The sequence below is a fragment of the Opisthocomus hoazin genome, chromosome 5 (assembly GCF_030867145.1).
Source record: "Opisthocomus hoazin isolate bOpiHoa1 chromosome 5, bOpiHoa1.hap1, whole genome shotgun sequence".
Taxonomy (NCBI): domain Eukaryota; kingdom Metazoa; phylum Chordata; class Aves; order Opisthocomiformes; family Opisthocomidae; genus Opisthocomus; species Opisthocomus hoazin.
This window is the reverse complement of record NC_134418.1, coordinates 74803517-74825313: the sequence shown is the minus strand read 5'-3', so window position 1 is coordinate 74825313 and position 21797 is coordinate 74803517. Positions and strand designations below refer to the sequence as shown.

The 21797-nt window shown below is 37.0% G+C and overlaps 1 protein-coding gene across 1 annotated transcript in view; it reads left to right on the top strand.

The window, feature by feature from the left end:
- GPM6A (glycoprotein M6A) overlaps window positions 1-21797 on the top strand; it is a 131690-nt gene that overhangs the window by 46635 nt on the left and 63258 nt on the right. The gene's annotated exons all lie outside the window — the stretch shown is intronic.

Sequence of the window (21797 nt, the reverse complement as noted above, 5' to 3'; positions counted from 1 at the left end):
TAGCACAGTTAGTTTGTTATTGGTGATTTTATAATTGCTTTATAATATGCTTTCTCTTACTCTGAATATGGCATGAAGACTTCCAGAAGACAAAGCATAAGTTCTCTGATTCATTACTGAAGCACCTATTGTAGTCATCTTGCATGGTTCAACTCACTGCAGTGATTTGTGGACCTCTTGCTGGTCCATTACCCACATTCTGTCCCTGTGGCACTTCGAGTGAAGGATGTATCCCAATATTTTACTGGATGTCAGAGTATCTCAAGCATTACTCAAGTTGCTTTTGCATCTTCTGACCCCTCCTGTATCAGCTTTTACCTGGCCTGTGCAGCTCCAGGGAGGGAACCACTTTGTTAACTTCTGGATACAGTGGAGGATATGCTGGGGATATTGTTCAGGTTTCCCAAGGCCATAAAAATTATAAATCCCCCATGATCTTTTGTGAGGAATTCCTTGCTATTATCTATTCCCTGAAATCGTATTTAACTTGAACTAAATTAATGAAAAATTCAAGCATAAGCATTTGTTTATAGCACTTAAATCAGGCAGTATGGTTACATAAGATGCTTAGGTAAAGAATCATAACAAAAAAAGCTCTTAATATATTAATGTAGCTGTAGTATAAGGCTCTTCCACTTCTTTCTTCATCTTTGTTTCCGTCTTGACCAAGTGGTAGCAATCATGTCATCATTTTTTCCTGCCTTTTTATTTTGTGTTTAGCTTTTATTGTCAGTCAGCTCTTTCAAGTCTTCTCAGGAATCTTGACAGATTTAATATTTTTTCCTGAGATTCCTTAGTTTGTTTCCTTCAGTAGGAGACAGTTGTCATTTGGCATGACAACAAGTTTAAAGGGCTTTCCCCAAATTCTTCCTTTGGTGAAAAACACTCACCTTTAGTGAAAACTTTACTGCCAGTAGCATTGTCATAGCAGGGTATTTTAAAGTCCATCATGCTCCTTTCTCCATGCTGTATACCCTCCCTGTTTGGGTATGTCCCCACAAAGCACCAGCAGCCTTTAGGTTGCTGCGTGAATGTTGTGCATAGCTGGCTGGGTGCCCAAAGTCATTGGTCTGTGGACTTGCTGAATAGGAGAAATTCCTGGTGCCTGGGCACATGGCTGTACATTGCATTACACAGTAGGTAAAATCTTGACTTTACACACAGATGGATAGTATAAACACATAAATTTTATATTTCGGTATTAATAAAATATCAATTTTAAAATGTGAGACATAAAATAAAAGGTGACATTCAGTGGGTTAAAGATATTAATATTCATTTGGAAAGACCATTAGTACTCAGTAAGACATCCTGCTGACAGTCTTTGCACCACTGCCTCATGTATATATTATCTCTTTCCTCCGCTTAATGGACAGATTTTCCAGTGGCACAGAACAACCTTAACCTCCTGGTTGACTGATAATACAAAATTGACCTGTAGTTTTGGTAACTTCCTCTTTGGTATGTATTTTAGGTTCTAGAAGTATTTTTGGCATGGGTCTTTGTAAGCGTACACATCTGCAGGTAGTGCTGCTCGGTTAAAAAAAAAAACAACTACATTGCTTTCACAAGACTAATTATTGCCCACTGGATATGTAAAGAAGTATTCATTTTGTGTGCATGATAGATTGCTAAGTGTACTGATTAAAAGTGTCAGCAGAAGAATTTTAGGTAGTAGAAGCAAAAACATCACAACCCCCTGCTGTTACTTTCTGGGTGGCTCAGAAGTCAGAAATTTGGACTAAAAAAAGTTTATAATTGAGGCTCAGGAATGGATTTATTTTTTGTTTGATTTAGAAGTATTAAAAGGCACCTCAAAAATGGGTCTTTCTCTTTACCTTACTTTCTTGCTTGCCTTGAAACTCTACAAAGATCTTGAGATACAGTATGAATATTTGTGGTTTTCTTCCTCTGTTGTAAATTTACTTGGCATTTTATAGAAAACAGTTTATCTCTGAGAGAGATTAATCACTGAATGGGGGAGTCAAAGATGCCTTATATATTCCTGACACTCCACTAATATCTTGCGTGTTGCGTACTGCAGGCCTTAAAGGTGAGCTGAATTCTCATCCGATTCCAATGACTTGTCGTGATGTAACTTGATAGGAAGAACCCGGGGTTTAGGTTAGCTGTATATGGATGATGTGGGAAACCTTAGGTGGAGTTTGTCATGTGTATACCCAATAGCTTAAAATTCCCATGTGCTGGAATGCTGTGGTAGACTGCTAATGGTTTCAGGCGGTCTTCTAGAAACAAAATATCTTGTTACTTGCATTTATATAAGCTTTATGTAAGGCAGAATGAATTTCCAGTTTATTCCAACTACATCATGCATCACTGTTGGCTCTCTTAATTACATGGCTGTCATCTGTCAAGAAAATGGTGTCGCAACACAGTGTGATTTCTTCTGGATGCATCAACACTCTCCGTTAGCTGGAATACAACTCTCATGCAGGGAGGCCATCAGGGATACCTCAAGGACAAAATAGTTGCCTTTCTTTAATACCTGTCCCAGAAAATACATGCAGAATTGACTCTCTGGTGACTCGACTGAAATTTCTCTGTAAAAAGGTCTAATTTTACTGGATTGGATGCATTCTCCACCAGACAGATATGTCTGGGAAATCCATGCCACCAGCCTCACAGGGCTGGCAATGACAAAGGGGTGTCCTGGATTCTTCCCAACAGGTTTGTGATCTCAAGCAGCAGATTTGTGGGAAGTCTGAGCTTACTCAGAACGAGATGGAAACTGAGTGCCAACCCCAGGGGTGCACACAGAACACAACTGGTTTCTTGAAAAGGTCTGTCAGATGATTCCCCATATCACCTTATTTATTGGACTTAACCTCAGTGCAAGTCCCAGAAGTGAAACCTTTGCCTCTGAAAATTTGCCTCTCTATCCCCTGAGGCGAATTCATGCCCAATGAGCAAAGGAACTAGTCTGTGCGTTTTGATAGAGGTTCACAGTATGGAAGAGTTTCTCAAAGGCTTTGGTCTTTGTGTGTGCAGGCAAACTTAAGCAAAGTTAATGTTGGCCGAGGATTTTAGGTCAGAGTTTATAAACTGGATTTTTACAGACCTTCTTTCTGTATGTCTAGAAGAAGTTCAGTGTTCCATAATTTTAAATTGGATTTTTGCCTCGCTAAATCTAAATTTAAAAGATAGTTAATCTAATATCTAAAAGCTATGAGAACGTTCTTTTCTTTGCAGTGTGAGTGTCACTCATATTATATTAGAAATCCAGTATACCCTGGATTTCACAAATTGTGATATGTGTTGGAAGTGAAAGCTTTTTTAGGGCTGAAATGACGTTGTTGTGACTGCTAGTTTATATAGTGTTATCCATGATGAAACTTTGGAACTTTATTTAAATCTTGTGTATTTGCTCTTAAAGTTCTGTATCTGAGCAATACCTAGCTCTCTCTGTGGTTTTGGATATTGTATTTGTTCTGCGTTTCAAGGAACAGTTTAGAGCGTCAGCAGCTGTGGCCAAATCTCCCTGTTAAATTTGGTGCTGTTTAATCTGGGTGAGGGGGTGGTGACTGATCGGAATAAAAGGCGAAATAAACAGGCTGGTATCTACCAGGTCCCTTAGCTGGCATACGTTTTGTCCCCAGGCTCATCCAGTAAAAATATTCCCAAAAGGAGATACGTTATTATGGATTTCTCTGTTACTGCCGTCTGGAGAGTTTTTGGAGTGCCTGCAGGGATGCAGTAGCAACAAGAAGTGTCTGGCTGTCTAACCGAAATGTAGATGTCACTGTCTGAAGATTGTGCAGAAGCAGAAGTCATATAGGCAGAGATTTTCTGAATGCCATAATCACCAACCTTGGAAATGGCAACTATTGATTGTTGTTGCAGAAAGTGGACAGTCCTGCCCTCCCAGTAGTCAGAATAACTGGAAAGAAAAATGTTTTTCCTAACCATGATCTCAGGAAGCCTGTGCCAGTTCTTTCCAGAAGGCTCTGAACATATTCTGGCATATTCCTATGCTCTTCTAAGCTCCTGCAGCTGTGAAAATCTGCAAATCAGGAGCAGGAGGGCAGAGCAGCAATGATCGTACTTGAGCAGCATCCTGATAAGACTCGGATTTTAATTTTTCCCCAAAGTTCTGTTGCTGTTTCACTTTGAAATGTGTATATAAAAGGAAACCTGGTAAGAAGAGAACGCTTACTGCAGTGTGGGACTAAAATACAGCTCAGTATTCACTTTAGTAGAATTCTCTGCTTGGTAAGGCAGGAAACTCTTAAGGGCTTTTTTTTTCTATCATTAGAATCCTGGTTATGTCCGTTTGTAATTCACATCAGAGTACATGCTTTGTATGGTTGAAATTACTTGCATTTAAAAAAATACATTCATTTTACTTGAAAGTGATATATGGGTATACTACTGATACATATGAAGCCTAAGTTGCGAGGTGCTTGCACAAGTGAGACTCTGTAAACACCCATAGTTGATTTGCATACCAGTATTTATTTAAGAACCAGCTAGAGCTTTTTCCCTACTTGATTATCTCTCACTCTCACTCACGCGGTCCCATTGGTCTCCATCTCCCCAGCACAATGTTCAGTAGATCACAGATTCCCCTGCACAGAGATTGCTGCTGGCCCAGGGCGCTTGGGCAGAAGGTTGTACTAGTCCCTGTGCAACTTGTACTTACCCATCTTGGGCGTTGCTAGCCAAGGACCCTGGTTGCCCTAACATTTGTCTCCCCCCAGCTGGCTGATCTCCCAGATCTTCTCCCAGTTCCAGGATCTTTCCTTTAGCCAGGATCTTCACCACCTTCTCTCCAGTCTCCCTTCTTTTTGTCCTCCTTTTCTTTCCACAACACCAAGGCCTCGGACTTCCCAATCTAAATAGCTAGTGTACAGAAACACAAGGTGTGATCAGCATCCAAATTTGTGCTTTTGTCTTATGTCTCTAAAAATTGGAAGAAATTTGGGACATGTCACTTTTATTCCAGACGTCATAAAAAAATACAGTCTGACTGTACTTGTTGCAGCTGGCAAGTAGCAAACTTCTGCTTGACAGTTCCAATTTCTGACTTTCAGGCCTCCTACACACATACACCCAATTATCTGCCTCCCATTAGTGTTCTCACTTTAAGCTGGAAGGTTTTTTTTGGCCTATGACAGGTGCTGATGCTCCTAAGATATCTGCAGTTGTACCACCTGCAAACTGAGCGAGTCCCGTGCTGTTTGCTGCATCTCTGCCCTTCCACAGGGCTGGATGGTGTGTGGGTCAGTAGAGAGACAGAGACCTCCTAAGGATCCTCTGAGCTTAAGCCTAAAGGTGTAAAGGTGCTTTAAAAGTAAGCGATGATGTCAGACTTCTAATAACTGCATATGAAAGATTAAGAAAATGTTTGCCCTCATTAATGGACTGTGCATAAATTAATTCCCATCAGTAATCTCATTGATAACATGTTGTGTAACTGTCTTATCCCGGAGCTGTGAAGCACTTCAGTAAAGAAATACAAACATCCACATACCTCTGGCCTGGAAAGCACAGCTAAGATACTTTCCAGTATTTTAAAACTAGAATTTTGCAATTTTTTTCTTCATTCACCATGTTAAGCTGTAGCTGATGAAGCAAGGAAACTTCTGCATATTTTGTAAGAACAAAAACAGTCTAAACTTGGGTTTTTTTCTAGTTTCTTGTGGATACAAAAATGTGCTTGTGAGTGAAATGTTAGAGTTTCTCTTTTCATATTATGTGAGAAATATGAATATATAATAAAACACTGGTTGTATGTTAATGTTTTTCATTGACTTAAACAATCTTCATTTATCTCATACGCAGTCTTTATATGGCACAGACATCCTTTGTGACTTCTATAACTGCATATGCTTGTGTGTTTGACAGTGTGCATTTATAGATGCTTTGGTGCATTAGGAAGACAGCTGATGTCCAAAGAATTATACAGAAGAGCCCACTGACATCAAGGGAGTGTATAAGATCTTTGCCAGTATTTTTGGCAGTCAGTACTTCATTAGGAATCTCCTATTTATTCATAAGCTTTTTACTTTTTTAAACCACTATACTATCACACGTTCCTGAATTCTAAATTTCAAGAAACGATCCTCTTACAGGAAGAGCTTGTACAAGTAGGCTGTGTTAAAGAGAATTAGTATTCTGGTCATATCTCCAGTGACAGCTGAAGTGAACCTAGTCAAATTAGCACAGCTTTACGCCTGAAATCATTGCAGCTTGGCTATGAATGTAATCATTAAGAAATTGTATAAAGGATAGAAACTAGTGCTTCTGGCTTTTTATATACCAGGCATTGGGGGATGATGTATTTGAATACATGAGCATGAAAAATGAAGTAAACATTTCTTTATTTTAAGAATGATCCAGAATTTATTCAAATTGTGCTTAGATTGGTGTTCACTGGCTGAAAGACTGATGCTTAACTTGTGTTATCTTCTACCTTTATTGATATGAGTAAAAGAACTTAAATATTTTTCCCTGGAATTTCTACTTCATAAATTAATTACTAAATCAGTATAGTACAGAAAAATATTTCTGTTATTTCTTTCTTTTCATTAATGCTATATATAAAACATTCTATATTTTCAGGGTTTCCATCATAGCTTGCCATTTGCAAGGGCAGTTGAAGTTAAACGAATACGATCATGAGTAATTTCTATAAGCATTATGACAGTTCACATCTGTTTATGTGGGACAATAAAACATCTACCATTACTAGGCAGATTCTTGAATACAAAATAAGATCCAAAATAATCCCAAAGCTTACTGATTACAGTTTTGTTCTTCCTCATGGTCACTATTTGTGGTGGTCCCTAGTGAACACAGATATTTAGAAACTCTTTGGAAGGTTTATTTTGGTGTGAGGGATTTTGTTTTGTTTTGCTTTCCTACAGATGTCATTGCATGATATATCATGTCAGACAGGCATAAGCAGGGACCAAGCATATTCTGGGGATCTTGTAGTATTGGCAATATCTGGGATTATTACCTGATATTCTCTGAAGTTTCTTTAAAGCTCTATTTCCATAAAAAAAGAACTTGCTGTAGAAGTACAATGTTGCCAAGTATATGAGGAGTTGCAGTTGTGAATGAAGCTGAAGCAACAGGCATGAAGTAGCAAAATGTTCTGGTTGCACTGGACTCTATTCTCTGTCTCAGTATTTAGAGACAGCTTAATGCCATTGTTGTCCTGAGGTTTCTTTTCAACCTGAAAAATCTCTAGAAGAAAATGACCTTGGCTTATGCATGTGCAGTATGGGTTTTTTTCCCATAGCTGTGATTTTCAACTAATGGAAGGGGCATTTTGGCATTTACCAGGCATTCTATCGGTATAAAAGTATTCAAGCAAAATTGGCTGTTAAAACTCTGATCTGTATCACGTGAGTTTAGGTAGAAATTAATGAGGCAATAAATGAAGGAATTTGATGCTAACTGGGTGGCTTTTGGAGAATAAAAATGTTTCAAAATCCTCACACTAAAATAGTCCAAAATATATCTGTATTTCTACAGTTGAGGAAATATGTAGAGGTTTTTCTAACTGTTCAGGAACGGTTTTCTTAAGTCCTGCGGTTTATTTACTATAGAGAAGCTAGTATAGTGGTTTATTGTATTTTAGAGTGACGCCTAAAGCCTTCAGCCTCAAGAAATGTACATGTGATAGCTTTCTTCTGGCATGTTTTCCCCCTGAGAAAAATTTTTCTTAATACCCTGAAGTACAAATCAGCCTGTACAAATCCATACTGTTTACAAACTACTGTGCTTTTGACAGAGTTCTAAACCTTCTAGAAAGATCAGTAGACTCCTGAGTTGCATGTATTACCGACTTGCAAAAGTCCAACCAACACTCTTCCTTCCTCTTGAAGGACGGATGCTGTTTCTTCCTCTTCTATTAAAACAATAGATGCTGACGTTTTCTTCTCATTCAGCACTTTTCAACAGTTTTTTGCATTATTCTGCCAGCAAATTTCCCAGTAAAAATGGGAGTACAGCTGGAAAAAAATTTTCTTTTGTTCTGAAGCCTTTTTCTAGGTTGCAGCTGTAGAGGGAGCTTAATAAAGCAGCACTTCCATTGGACCACTGCCTTGGACTGTGAAAGTGGAATTTTCTGCACTCTGTGACCTTCTGAAAATTCCCCTGGAAATGATTGTGGGTTCCAGATCTTGCCTTGCATTTAATGTGCATTTTATGCAAGCAAAGCTATTGATGAGGTTTCAGTTGTCACACCCTGGGTCTTTCAGGAGACATTAGAGGATATACCACCTCTGATATCCTCTGTTAGAATATTCCTACCTTGGTACAATAAAGTAATGAGGGGTTTTCTGTTGTTTTTTTGTTCTTTTTACACCAGCTCTGCACGCTTGTGCAGGCCATTGTGAGGACCTGTCTCAGTTCTGATGGGCAAGATATTGATAACATTTGGAAGTTATAATAAATTAAATTTACTGCTAAGATCAGAATATAACCTGGTTTTTATCTGTGTTACCTCACTGAACACAATAGATTAATACTAGTATTAATGACTACAGAAATTAGTGGTATAGCATCTGGAAGTGAAGATGGATATTTTCTTTTCTCTTTCAGTTTGTACCTCTGATCTTACCTTCTGGGGCAGCTGATGCAGAAAGCTTTGACACATCAAGAGTCAGATGTCAGGAAGCTATTTATTTATGACACTTTAGCTATTGAAAACACAAGGGTTTTCCATTCTCTGGTCCTCTTCGAAGTACTTTCAAGGTTTTCAGATATTTTGTACCAACCACATGGAGGAACATTTTGGCAGCTCAAATACCATTCTGTAGTAATTGTAGGGAAAACTTTGAGGAAAATAATTTTTTTGTTTTCTTTTACTGTACTAATGACTTACAAGTGAAGAACTACAGAATAGCAATGACCTTTCAAGCATTAGCTTAATTCTTGCTTAACTGAGAAGAAATTATATTCCTACAGAGCATACTTTAACATTTTAAAATCAGGGAAGATGTCTTGCTGTTATGTTCAACTGTGCTGTAGAATCAGTTGTTTAGCTGCTCTAGCTGTGTGTCTGTAAACATCCATAAAAATATAAAATTATTAATGTGGAAATATTTTCCTGAATTTCAAGCAGTATATTTTTGATTAGGGTAGTTACCCCAGATACTGCATTTTATTGTTGATATGCAAAATCTTGGACACCAACTTTCCACACCAGTAATGGCCTCAATTAGTGGATGTAGAAATGCTGACAACTGAAAATATTTGCAGGCTTATAGAAATGTTTTAAACCTGAAAACAAGTTTAGTGACTCATTTGCTCTTAGTAAATGGTTAGTGATGAAATTATTTTGTATGAAGCGGGAGAACAAGCTATGTGTTGTCTCCCTAGCTTTGCTTTTATCTTCCTGATGTGTTTTTCATGCTTTACGAGTGTTTTATCCTTCAATTTGTTACTACATAGTACTCAGATCTATCTTAGATATCATACACCTCATTAAATTATATTACTTCTGATTCTTTTTCAGCAGTAAGAGGTAGGGCAGAGATTGTAACCAGGGCTTTTAAAGTAAATTTCATATTTAACAGGAACTGAATAATTGTGTTAAATCATGTAACACATTATTTATAGTATGGTGACAAACCTATACCCAGATCCAGACTCTCAACCAAATATTTACTTCATTATACTTGGGGACAAATGTAATTCTTGGGTCTTTGTTTCTCTTGACTTTCTTTTTTCTTGAAGATTTTGTTTTCCACAAGTATTCCTGATTTATTCCTAGAAGCTTCTCCACCTTTGAAGACTTTTCCTCTCTTTTCTCTTCTTGAATTGGAAAGAAGAAAAAAGGATTTCTCTTTCTTGGCTGTTAGATGAGCGGATGAGAGGGATGGCTGTTAGATAGAATGTAATGAAAAGCTGATCCAAATCAACTCCTTTCAAAGGCAGGTAATGGAATATCCATTGGAAAGGGGTTTCATGATTAAACTACCAGAAAATTGATAGAAGTGCATTCAGTATAACTGGTTGTTCTGCGATAGTAGGAAATGGCCTAGGTAGCTCTTGGAGGCCTTTTCTTTCTCATTGTATACCATATGATAGAAATTTAAATCTTCACATCTCACATATGCTATACTCATTATAGATGTTCCAGACAACTCTGCTGTTCCCTTCTGGCTTAAAACAAACAAAAATAAGAATAAATATGGAGCAGGGGGGCAGGGGGGATGTTCAACATACATTACTTCTTCTATACTTGCAGCATGACATTTAGTAGACTATTACAGCTCAGTGTCATCAGTAAGCTAGGCCTGGAAATAACCCACATCCTGTGCTAGCTTGATAGTCATGATGTTTCATTTAATTGTGTGAAAAGAAGGAAAAAATTTAGCATAAAATATGCTCTTCACATTTTGTGAAGTGTCGGGAGTCTCTTTGCTTTTCTAGCTGATACAGTTGGGAAAACAAAACAAAACAAAAAGATATCTGCAACTGTGTAGGTCATGCTACGATCAATGGAGCTGTTTTGAGCAGTAAGCGGTTAAATCCTTTGGAAAAGCAAAAAAAAAAATTAAAAAATCTTCAAATTTACAGTTTGATAAAATGATGCTGTAAAGACTAAAATGAAATCAACTTTACCAGGCAGGGGCAAGATTGCTACAACTAGACATCCATACAAGTTGAAATTAGAGCTAATTTCTCAGTTGTAAAGCCTGAAATATCTTTAGGCCTTTGTTTTTAAAATCGACATCTGCCCTGCTGATGTCTCATGGTTACTGAGAAATTCAGCTACTGGCTGTTCTGCTTCTGTAGTGGAGTAAATGTGTAAGTAATCGCCCAAAAGCAAACAGTATGTTAACCAGACTAGGGAAAAACTTAAGATCAATAAACTCTCTGGCATTTCCTTGCTGGTGTTATCAAGAATATAATTAAAGCTCTCTCAACCCCTATGCTGTCATTTAAGAGCACCATATCTTTTGAGGTCAGAGCAGGATATTCTGTAAAGCATCCCAGTTGTCCCTGAGAACTTTCTCCTTGACTGGGGAGCCCAGTCACACAGTCCCACTTTTAGCTTCACCTCAGGGCTCTGACATTTGGCATGCAAATAAGGCAAGTAAAAGAAGTCACTAATCAATAAGGCAAACAAATCTTATGAAGAATAACATTTCTAATAAATCTCTTTATTTGTAAGGGAAAAAACCCCACTCTAAAATTACGGAGATAGACTCCGTTCAGATTCCTTTCTTACTAACTTGTACAAGACTTTGTGCTCTCTTTAAAGTCTTGTACAGGCTATTCCACATTTACATGCCAATGATGCATCTTGCGCTCAGCTGAACTCTGCCATGATCTGGCTTTGGAGTCTTCAAGAACACAGATATTTTGTGGAAGAAATCAGTAGAAATCTTATAAGGAGCTGTCTCGGACTCAAACCAATAGAGAGAGATAATACTAAGAGAAAAGAGAAAATTTGGTAGAAAACGCTTTAGTATCAGACCACTGGCTGAAGGCTAAAAACAATTCTAGGCTAAGTAAGCTCATCATTTAGTCTTGAATATGCCAAATGCTGTTGTCAAGTACAAAAAAACCCCGAACAGACTTCCGTGTTCAGCTAAGGAAGAGCAAAAATTGTTACTATCTTTAGAAGAAAGCTAGTTTTATTTAATACTGTCTTTTATAAACAGAAAAGAACAAAGTCTATCCTTTTGATGTCTTCAAAACAAAATTTAAGACTCTATCACATTTATGGATGCCAAATAGGTCCCGGAAGACTACAGTCTCTGCAAACTTCCAAGACAGCTGCGTTTCTGAAAGATGCTGACAGAGAAGATTCTGTCTTTAAACAAGTACCAAGCCAGAAGAAATCTCATGAATGATCTGAGGACATAATTTCCCCAGAAGTAGAGGATCCTGTTAGCACAGCTCTGTTACACTTGCCTTATGGACTTGTCTTTTCACTCCTTAAAAATTGGTCAGTAAATTGTTCCTTAGAGATGCTTGGTTTTGCTATAGCCATTCTTAGATTTTCTTCTAGGAATGTTACCTTTTTGGGTTGGTTTTTTTTTTTTTTTTGTAAGAAACAGAAAAATTATTTTAGTCTTTGTTTTGTGCTGAGATACACATTTATTTTCTGAATAAAGGGAATGGTGTTCTTGCATATAATTTTTAGTTTCTTTGACTAGTAGAATCTGCTTGAAAGAAGTATCCAAAACTTTAAAAGAAGACTCCCAAACACATTCTGCCCAAGCCTCTGAAGTCAGTGTATGCTCATAAACATAGCTTTTGAGAACTAGAACTATGAATTAGATATGGTGTTGACTCAAAATATATTTCTCCATTGAAAATTAGAGTTGTTGCTGACAGCCAAAAATGTAATTTGGAAATATCATTATCATGATATTTGTTAGGCCACTATTTTTCTTCACAGAAATATTTTTTGACTCTTAGCGCATATAATTCTTAAGCCTGCTGAAGATGTTAATCAGTGCTCTATCAGGAAATGACCATGCACAACTCACTTTGAATGCTTTAAATAAAAGATGATAATTTAGGATTAGTCAATTCTTTGTGTGCTGACATCCAGATTAAACAAAAATTTTTAACTTTCCTTGTACTATTTGTAATTTACAGCTCCCCGCAAGGATGAAATTCAGCCATGTGAATTTATTTACAATGATTTTGTGATTGGCTATATGTGTGTTATATTTTGTTGTAAGTAAATTACCCCCAAACAAGTTCTTTTTTTTTAAACATTTGGAGAATGGAAATATAATTGTAGGTTACTGCTTCTGAATTTCATCTCTGTTTCTTTCTGATACTGAATTTGATTTATTTTCTTCTTCCTCTCTAGTATTTTTTATCCTGGGTAGATCATGAACTCCATATTGAAAGGGTGAACAGCGAATTTATGTCCCTACATAAGTAAATAAGAGTATATATGAGAATGACTAGTAAATTCTCCTAACTTCTCTGGATATTTTAATTCAGTTTTCAAATAGTTGTTGTTTATGAGTCATCTAGAACTTTTGAAAGGTCAACACACATCAAAGCAGGTGGTACAATTTTTTGGCTACTGATTCTCCTAATATTTTCATGCCTAAAGAAGCATTTTGGATTCTTTTGGAATTTCACAACTTAAAATATATTATTATTTAGTGAACTCTTCTGAATTAAGATTTTCAAATCTTTCTTACAACTTGTACTCTACTAATCTCCAGTAATGTGCTACTCCCATGGGGTAAATCTATCAGAATGGACAAGGAAGCCTGTAAGTCTCATTACCAGAACACAACAAATAATTAAAATAGTTAAAATTTCTTTGCATAAGTATTTTTGTATTTTTAACTTTGCTACAAAATACAGGTTTTCAAGAGAGGTTTTGTCCCAGATTTTTTTGCCAGCAAAGTCACCTTGTTACAAAGTAGGTTGACCATTTTTTCCTCCCCATGAGAGAAATGAGCTCCTGACTCAGTATTGAGTCATTACTCAACGTACCAATGAAAATGGTCTGTTTCCAGCTGTTTAGAAGTCGTAGGAAAGAAGGACCTCAAATTTTTTCTTTGCAAATTTTTTTCAGATGTATGGTTTGTGAATGTTGGGGGTATTTTTACTACTTTGGCTGGGTTCTACTTGACTCTTTGTCTTCTACAGAAAAATTATTGACAGCAGTTTTAACCTGTGCTTCACTGGGAATAAACGCCTTGGCAACTGGCCATTGTAACAGATTTTCTGGGTGACATGCATATTCTGTAGTGATCTTGCCAAAGCCTGGCGTTTCAGACAGCTTCCTTTTCAAGAGCAGGTGTTCATTTATTCCACATCATTCTGCAACTTTGGCAGATGAGATAAAATTCAGAACTAGTGAAAAAAAGAGCTTGTTTATCCAGTGCCATAGAAAAAATCCTAATGCTTGGAGTTTGAAGTAGAAAATCCAGAAAGAGGAAGAAGTGTGTGAAGTTGCCATGTAGCTGGGTGGGAATAGGGAAGGATGGTGAGTTGTACCTGAACATACTACCTCATTAACTTGTCTGAATCCTGAACTTTCCAAAGGAATATGATAATACTTTGCCTACACAATTATTTATTCTTGAAGCAATTTACGGGCTGATCGGGTTTATCTGAACAGGAATCTTAACAAATGTCACTTTGCATCCTTTAGCAATGCTGGATAAATAGTTGCCATTTGATTGCAATAGGTTTATTTTTCATGAAAATAAAACTTATTGTCTCTCTTCTTTTCTTTTATGTTGAATATCTTGACTTTATCAACATTGTTTTAATTACGCATAATGTAAATCATCAAAATTTGTCATAAGTGCAAAACATAAATTACATGCATGATATTTGATAGCAAAACTGTGCTTGAGAACTGAATGTGTACTAAAAAACCCCCATACTAAAAGGAAAATATTCTTAGCAGTTCCATGGATATTGTACACTTGAGGGAGGTGAATATTTGATGAGCTTCATACTGTGTTAAACTCTATTTTCCATTTACTTTGCCACCATATTTGTTCCCTTGCTTACAAAATGCTAGATGTATTTTAACTTTAAGGTATTCCTTCACCTTTGATAGGCCATCTCAAACCAACTGCAGCAAACGTTTTTGTCTTAGGCATTTCTTTATTTATCCCTTGGCCAGTGTAAATATTTAAAAACTGTTTAGCAGGCTTACCTCAGAAAAAATAAACAATTGTAGCTTATTAAGCCTGCTGAGAGAGAAAATGAGCTTACCATAAAAGCTACGGTATATGTCAGTAAAATCAAATTCCAGCCTGCTGTGTGGACTGAAGACTTTCTGTGATGATTCAGTAGCTTCCTGTCACAATGATACAAGAATTAGATAGATGTGTCCAGAGGACCTATATTAAATTGATAGTGCTTTTAAAGGGAGGAAGAAACAAGGAGTTACAATATGATGCAGCTCTTGCAAATATCTCTGATTTTTCTTCACGCATAAAAAAATCCTTAGATATTCTTATCTGTGTACACTGGAAATAATGTAGCCCAACAAGGTGGGTTCTTCAGGTGAATTCCGGAGCTTTTGTTGCTAAGTGACAACACAACTACTTTGCTGACCATACCTGAATACATATTTTGGACTGACTTAATTTGTTTTGGCATGCTGTAGGTTGATGTTGCATAATTAGAAAAAAAAAATGCTAAAGGACTTTGGTATCACAGCTTAGAGGTGTGCATGCATGTGGATAATGTAGGGGATGGAATATTCTGGAAAAAAATCATTCATATTAAGTACTCAAAATATGAAATTTATATTTTGAAATAAAAGAGCACTAAAGGATCACTACTGCGTCTTTAACCTGATTGAATTTAGTTAGTGGCCTTAGCACAAAACTTTTTCAGGGAAGAACATGGAAATACGTTTGAAATATTCTAACAAAGTTTTGTACAATGCATTCCTTAGTATTAGGAGTATGTTTTCTGAATCTTCCTTTCCATGATTTTTCCTGTCTTCTGTTGTCTTGTTAAGACTTTTTTCCTTCCTGAGTCTGAAGCAAGATATACAAGCTCAAGAAGTCTTAAGCACAGGGTTTAATTAAAATAAAAGTGGCCTGAGGAGTTTCATAAAGTTTAACTTCCATTGTCTCGGTTTTGTCCCTGTTCTCCCACCACCTATCCCTCTCATGTAAGTGCGGTTGTTTTTTCCTTGCATCCCTGGCTGACTCTTACTTTCTTCACAGCCCTTTTGCTTTCTTTCCGTAGTACATTGGCTCAGGGTATATGTAATCCATGTAAAACGTTTGTGTAGCTAGGGAAGATAACTGGGGATATTGGAGAATATGGGCACTGCAAATCTGGTTGTGAGGGCTCTGAAGAGGAAAGAAGGGATTCTAGCTGGAAAACATCTGGAGTTAGGAGGAGATAAAAAGCAGCATACGTATGCTCTGACAGCTGCCTATTATCAATCAGAGAGCAATATTACTGTCTTTATTCTACTGCAGGTAGGAGAAACATTGAGAAGTAATCCTGCTTTTGGTGATAACACTTTTTTTGTAGCTAAAAACGTGAAGACGCATGTGTGTATTTGCATTTTAATAGAGAAAATCATGGTGACCTACCTAGCCTGTGTTTCTCTTTTAGGAACTTTTTTAAGGTAATCTCATCTGCAAATGTGTTCCTTCAGTTGTATAGAGTACTAGAGTTTTAGAATAATACTGAGTATTGCTGGAGACTTAAAAACTAATCTTCTAGATTATGCGGCTCCTAGAGACTTTCAGTACTGTACATTTCTTTCTTACCTACAGTTGTCACACAAATGCCTAAGGCTAAAACGCAGCACAGTAAAAGACAGGAGTATAGATATGGAAATGCAAACTGCAGAAGGGATATAGGTTCCAACATTTTAACTGATTTTGATAAGCAGTAAGTTCATATTTTGTGGCCAATGTCACTATAAATTTGTTTTTCATTTACTGAGACAATGATGTTGCATGGTTTTTGCTAGAAGATTCTTAGAACTTTTTTTTTCTACACAAGAGAGCTCACAGCACGTTAGCTTTTTCTAGTTGCTTTGCCTCATATTTGGAACCTCTTAAAGACAGAATTTATTTCGAAACATTATTTTACATATCAATAATAAGGATGGTTCAGCAATTTCAGAGTCACCGAATCACGGAAAGTTAGGGGTTGCAAGGGACCTCCGTGGATCATCCAGTCCAACCCCCATGACAAAGCAGGGTCACCCAGAGCAGGTTGTACAGAACCTCGTCCAGGTGGGTTTTGAATATCTCCAGTTCTTCAAGGCTGTTCTTCTCCAAATTGTGACTTAAGGCTAGTCAGCTGTGTGTTTGTTCTGGTTGGCATCACTGTTTTATTGATCTTGTTTTTACCTAACTTTTGCATTAGCATTTGTCTTGTCTTTGTAACACTAGTGCATTGATGACTACAGAAATAGAAGTCATCTTATGAGAACCTGTAATGTATTGTTCATGAGCCTTAAAATATCCAGTCTCTGCTGGACAGTAATCAGCTGAAGATTTTCTCTGTCTCTCACAAAAGACATTTCCAGAGGTCTCCAGAACACAAACTAGAAAGAATATCTATTAGCCTTTTTTTGTGTGACCAGCAGAATAAAACTTATGTATATGTTTCTAATGAGAAATTATAATCCTCCTCCTCTTTGCAAAAGAAGTACGTGAATAGAATTCTGCCTCAGAAAAAGCAGACTGAAACATATTGAGTGGTTTTTGAGGCCTTTCTGGCACTGGACACCAGCGTGGTGGACATGAGAAGCCTTTCAGGCTGGGAATCTGGATGTGTGACAGCATACCTTAACACTACACCACAAATAAATGTTATACCATAATGCCAGGCAACGCACTGACTGTTTACTCTTGACAAAAATTGCATATGGAGCAGAACGTGAGCAAACCTTTTGGTGATACTTCACTAGCCTAACTTTAGGTGTGTGGGAGCGGGCACCATCTAGAAAATGAGCTGTCTTCTTTTTTTAGTGTAGTTTTGAAGCCCATTGAGACAGCACAGTTCTTCAGAAGCCTGCTGGTGGGAGTCTTTGAAGCTGTAGTAAGGTTTAAAAAAAAACAACCCAAAACAAATCAACAAAAAACCGCACAAAAAACCTTCCATCAGCAGAGCTGCAAATTGGTCCATGCTGAAATGCCATCTGCTCTCCAAAAGAAAAGATTTTTACTAGAATGCAGTACGTTTCGCTGAAGATGCACCCTGCCATGTGTTCAGCAGTCTTCCTTTGTTGTGCTTGTCCTACCACATTAGATACTTTCTGAAGACTTGAACTTCTTTATCAAATGTTAGATGAGTAGATCTGAAATGTATACTTGCTGTCTGAATGTGGGCTTAAGTTTTAGAAGGATTCCTAGGTTCCGTATCATCATCACCTAAAGTATTATACGGACCTTTGCATGTATTTTTAGAGTGATTTTCCTCAGCAGATACTATGTGAGAAAACAGAAGAAAGTCTTTTGAGGTCGTTCAGATGAGCTCATATGAACATTATTGCCATTTGTGCTTTGTGGCAGTTTTCTGTCATCAGAAGAGATATAGTTGCAGATTCACCAGGACTTTTTTTACCTAGCTTACTGGAACTTGCTGGCAAAATGTGTTGCAAGCATCCATATTTTTGTGTTTTCCTAACCTACAGAAAAGTTTATTTTGTTGGAGGGTCTGATGAAAATCATGGTGTTTTGGCCCTGTTCTGCTGGCCGTCCCTTGTCAGCATTTTAAGCATATGAAATGTAAATTTTTCACAAATGTAAGTGGAGTAAAATGTCCTTTAATTTAGAACTAAATGTTTAGAAAAAAGTGGAAGTCTTCTATACTGACAGCAAGTAAAATTTTCTGTATGTTATGTTTGGCAATTTATGGAAACTGGAAATTCTTTTCTTTGCTTATCTCTCCAAGAAGAGCTTTCTGTTAATGGGAAATTTGTTCTCCTAAAGCTATACAATTACTCATATCACGCAAATTGCTTTTTACTATTTATGTGTCATGTTTCCACAGCTCTAAGCTCAAGCACAGGCCAACTTTTGAAAAATTCCAGTCATGAGTCTGCTGATTCTAATAACAGGTTTCTGGAGACCGCTTTGTGTGATTGTAGGCAACGTTTACGTTCATTTTTTCAGAAGGCCACTGGGCTGTTTTCCTTCAGTATCTCATTGAACTGCAGGAATGTATTTCTCCAGTTTCAGGAATGGGGTTCTTTCTCCTTTTGCACACATTATCCTTCTTCTGAATCTCTTTTTACAAACACTGATCAAGAAAGTTATTTTTGCATTCTAAATTCACAGCCCTGAAAGTGTTTATAAAATTAGTCTATTGTGTTGCAGGGGAAGCATTTGTACTCTCAAAAATTACTAGCAGATGATGACTTAAAAAAGAAGGAAAAAGTAGTGTCCATTTCATTTGTCTTGCCTTGCATCTTGTATTACCTGGTTTCTTGGTTTAGTCTAAGGACTCCTTCAGTTTCTGCTTTGGGTACTGAAATCCTATTCAAAGGTCTGTGTCAATAGCCTGAGATTTTGACTTCACTCAGACTGTGATAGTCTATAAAGCTGAGTCCACTGGTAGTGGCCTGAATTTTCAGATTTCCAAGTCTGACAAATAAATTCTAGTAGTGTTTCCCATGCAAAAACACAAATAAATTTATATATATATATATATACACACATATTTAGCTATGTAAACATTCTTTTTGTGTGTAATGCTGAGATAAGGATAAACAAAGTCATATGAGAAATTATGTAAGTGTGAAAGAAAGATGTTGCTTCTATCTTCTATATGTGTCTGCTTACTCAGTATGGAAGCTAGTCAGTAATATCTGTTTGGAGTCTTTCTTTTGGGAGTTATATTTAAGGTAATCTTGTAGCATTGCTGATACTCTAAATATTTACCTTTTACTATGCTCCCTAAGAGCACAGCTGCCTTCCTGATCATGCGTCCTTCAGCCACACTGAGATTGCCCACCAGGAACTGTCTAGCTATTCAAAAAGCAACTCTACTCAGTGTTCAGTGAGTTTAGTAAGCTGTGCAAGAGAATCATTTACTGCAAATTGATTTTTTTTCCCCATTATCTCTTTGGATGAATTCTGTGAGGCCAGGAAGCAGAGGAAATCCCTGGAGGCAGCTGAATTCTTGTTCCCTGTGCTAGTGACTGTAAGTTAACCTGATTACAATTAATCCATGATTGAAAAGCAATTGGCAAAAACCTTTCTGAGATTGCATGTAATGTACTGATATGCTCCCTGAATTAAAATGGAATTGAATATCAGCTTCCTTTTTTTATAAGAACACAGTGGAATAAGTAACGGTGATATGAGCATAATTTTGGATATTTCCCATGATATTTATCAGCAGCATGTGGAATTAGTGTCAATTATAGTTGTTACAATAGCAGTTAAAATGCTTTTCATAGTGCCCCCTGATGATGTTTGCCTGCAGCATACACAGCTCTGAAATCTTCACGTAGGGAAGAGATCACCGGCTTTGGAGAGAGCTTTCATGCATTCTTCCGCACTCAGGCACTGTTAGATTTGACTATGTGTAATGAAAAAGTCTAAAGGATTTGTCTTTAGTAAACTAGGGAAACAGCATTATAAGTCCATACCAACAGTGTTGCAATGTTATCAGCAAAATATGTACAATTCAAATATATTTATCAGAGCATTTTACGTGTGAGTTGTTTGCAATTTACTCATGTTTCCTATGTCTTAGCAAACAGAGAAATTTGTAACTTTCCATGATGGATAATACCCTGTTCATAAAAGGGAAATTCTCATATCAACATTGTTTCACAAAAGTAAACAGAAAACTTGTGTCCTGGTTTCTGTTGTCATCTGTGACATCTGGTTGCAAAATCTCAGCAAAATGTGAATGCCATTAACTTGCATTTTGCTCTTATGTATAGCTAATCAGCTAATCTTCAGCTTGTTGGTGTGCTTTCATTGTTGTTGACATCTAATCAGAATAGCTAGAGTACACTTAAAATTAAATATTTTAGTCTATTTCATTTCACATACATTGAGGATTTGGCCTGCAAGATGGCTCTCTTACAAATCCTTGAGTACCTCCCTGTACGATGTTTAGGGGTCTCAGGTTTTTTTTCCTGTATTGCATATTCAGAGACGGCGTTGTCCACGTAACTTGGTCAGTGAATCAGAATAAGCTTGCCTGGGATCTGGCTAATAGAGGTAACAACAAATGGAGAGTTCAGTACTCTTCAAGTACCTCCAGGCAGAACAGGTAAAGGAAGAGGCAAAGTAGCAAGGTTATCTTAATCTTGATACTTTGTTTAGAAGGCATCAGAGAAAACCAACAATGGGTAATAACATAATGAACCAAAGTCTGTCCCTGTCTTGTTTTCTCAATGTCTTAAAGTCCAAAGAGCATGAGTTGGGCACTCTGTATACAACTTCTCTATCCTGAAACAGCTGAAGTTTTGAAATCTCAGTCTCTTTTATAAATTGATAATTCAGAGAAATCACTTGGCTTTATCAAAGACTTCTGTGCATGTATTTTAATTTTGCCTTTTGAAAATGCTAAATCATTTCTTAAAAAAATCTTTGAAAAATCTGTGAAAATCATAATTTACCTTCCAACAGATTGGTTTTAATGAACTACCTTTTCTGGAATGGTTGGGGTGGGGGGGTGAAAGCATTGCTCAAAATACCTCTTAAGATAGTCAAAATTCCTTCTTGCCAGACTGTATAGCTCTGTGCTGCTCCTCCACTACCTTAAAAAGAAGTTTAGTGGCAGTCAAAATAAATGGTTTCTCTACCTGCAGTTTGTATGGATGATATTAGATCACAAGAATGGCTGATTCTTCCATTTTCAAAATTTCATCTGTGTTGCAGTTGTGGGTATCCTGACTGTGGCCTCTTATTGCACTGCAGCAGCTGTTGAGTGCAACACAGCCTGGTTCTCCTGTGTGGGAGGAGTTTCCCACGTAGGTGTGGTTGAAAGTATGTGCCTGGAGTAATGATGGATGTTGATGCCAGGTGGAAGGAGTCATCTTTGCATTCCCAAACCTAGACAGAATTAACGTAGATATAAAAATTGATACAGTATAAGAGACAAATTCTCCAGTTGCTTCTTTAAAAAAACAGAGTTTAACCTAAATGAAGTTATATAAATATATATGGATAACTGTGGTATGGATGCTTATAGATACATATCTTTTACGTTAACAGATTTGTTTTTTTCTTCAGATGTCCTTGTCTTTGTTTAATTTTTTTGTCTCAAGTCTTTCTGTCTATTGACCTTTTCACTTCTGTATTTTTTTGATTTCCCAGGAGTAAAATATATCGCTCTTAGCACAGCGTTACAGTGAAGAGACTGTA